We start from the raw sequence: 2,475 nt of genomic DNA on the forward strand, positions 1-2,475 counted from the left end.
GACCTCGCAATTAATACATGTTTGGATCTTGTCAAATCATAAGCCACCTTAGGAGTGTATAAACTACATTAGTGAGAGGAGTCTTGGCATATTGCTGTGGCTATTCTCTATAGGCCAGGTTTGGTGGTGGGAATTGTTGCTATCAGACTAGGTAGTCTGATTTCAATGAGGACAATGTGGTTGCTGGGTGTCACGAGCCATGTGGAGGCACTAATTTACCCAAAACAAGAAATATATGAATCCTGGGATGAGAAGCAGAGGCAACATCAGTAATAGAAAGAGTTTTGTTGGCAGAAAATTTTGGTACTGGCTAGTTGATCCTGATAAATGTAGAAGTGATATACATGGACATCCTACTGAAGTTTTACTTACTTTGTATAAATAGAAAACCAGGTTTGGTGAAGACGCTGACTACAATGACTACAATTACTAAATGAAGCTGAGAGTTTAACTGAACCATGCTTGCACAGACATCATTCTCAACTACTTCAGGTAAGGGGGTACCTCTTGCAGTAATGATATTATGGGGTTCAAAGCAACCTGCAATTAACATTAAAAAGCAATTGCAGAAGAGAGATATTAGTGATATAGCAAAACTCCACCAGAATCTTTATTTTGCACTTTCCTGCCTCCAGAACAGTCAGAAATAAATATTTGTTGTTTAAACCATTCAGTCTATGGTAATTTGTTATAAGAGCCTGAGCTGACTAAGACAGCAATATAGGTCATGCTTTGTTCTTTGAGGCAGCACACAGCAAATGTGTGTGTGTGTGTGTGTGTGTGTGTGTGTGTGTGTAGACACTCATTTGGCAATATGTTGAAATATTATTCAAATAAATAATAATTTACATAAATAAAATAGGACAGTTTGATTTGTGTTCTTGGATAAGAAAAATATGTGAGAGATTTTTCTGGAAAGCCCAGAGGGCTAATACAAATTGCTGTGGATTTTATCCAACAAATCAAGCTATTGATAGAAATAACATGTGTCATATTTTTTCACGTTGCCCAGATATTTTATTCCTTAATAATACTTACTGTGCTTAGTTTGTATTGGGGATCACTAAAAATAAACCCATTATGCAACAGAATGATAAAAGGAAAATAAATCTTCCTTTGCTACACGTTCCCCAGCTCTCCCCTACTGAATTTGCTTTCTCAAACTGATCTCTTAAGTAGCCAAAACATAGCCTAATACTATGATGATAATGACACAATCCATTCACACGTTTTCTATGAACCTTCATGCAGTTTATATGAATACTGTGAGAAGTGCCATTTCAGTCTTAAGATTTTTCTTGATATGTAAAAACTCTTCTCTCCCTAATTATCTTGAAGTCTCCCTTTTCTCTCTACTCCCACAAAATATGAGAAGAGGCTTCTTTCAGCAGATTATTGAAGTTTGTTTCATAGGCTACTGACTGGGAATGAGATTTCCTTGTGATTTAAATTTTATGTGTTTCCTCACTTGCATGTAATTCTATTCATCTCAACAGATATCAGAATAAAGATGGAAATATTTCTATGAATATGCAATGTATTACCATAAAGTTGATGATATCTTAAATGATTTAATATAGAGCACTTTCTAGTCTGATAATTTTAATCACCTATATCAACAGTAGAAATTTCAAAAACAGTTACCTGACATGTCATTATTACTTGGAAAAAAGCAGTCTGCACATTAGAAATCAATCTCAGGGAGGCGGAGCAAGATGGCCGAATAGAAACAGCTCCAGTCTCCAACTTCCAGTGCGAGCAACACAGAAGACCAGTGATTTCTGCATTTTCAACTGAGGTACTGGGTTCATCTCACTAGGGAGTGCCGGACAATCAGTGCTGGTCAGCTGCTGCAGCCCGACCAGCGAGAGCTGAAGCAGGGCGAGGCTGCGCCTCACCTGGGAAGCGCAAGGGGGAAGGGAATCGCTTTTTCTAGCCAGGGGAACTGAGACACACAACACCTGGAAAATCGGGTAACTCCCACCCCAATACTGCACTTTAAGCAAACGGGCACACCAGGAGAATATATCCCACACCTGGCCGGGAGGGTCCCACGGCCATGGAGCCTCCCTCATTGCTAACACAGCAGTCTGCAATCTAACCCCAAGGCAGCAGCGAGGCTGGGGGAGGGGCACCCACCACTGCTGAGGCTTAAGTAGGTAAACAAAGCCACTGGGAAGCTCGAACTGGGTGGAGCTCACAGCAGCTGAAGGAAGCCTGCCTGTCTCTGTAGACTCCACCTCTGGGGACAGGGCACAGCTAAACAACAACAAAAGCAGCAAAAACCTCTGCAGACCCAAACGACTCTGTCTGACAGCTTAGAAGAGAGCAGTGGATCTCCCAACACAGAGGTAGAGATCTGAGAAGGGACAGACTGCCTGCTCAAGTGGGTCCCTGACCCCTGAGTAGCCTAACTGGGAGACATCCCCCACTAGGGGCAGTCTGACACCCCACACCTCACAGGGTGGAGTACAC

The sequence above is a fragment of the Rhinopithecus bieti genome, unplaced genomic scaffold, assembly GCF_001698545.2.
Source record: "Rhinopithecus bieti isolate Rb0 unplaced genomic scaffold, ASM169854v2 scaffold_8307, whole genome shotgun sequence".
Lineage (NCBI taxonomy): Eukaryota > Metazoa > Chordata > Mammalia > Primates > Cercopithecidae > Rhinopithecus > Rhinopithecus bieti.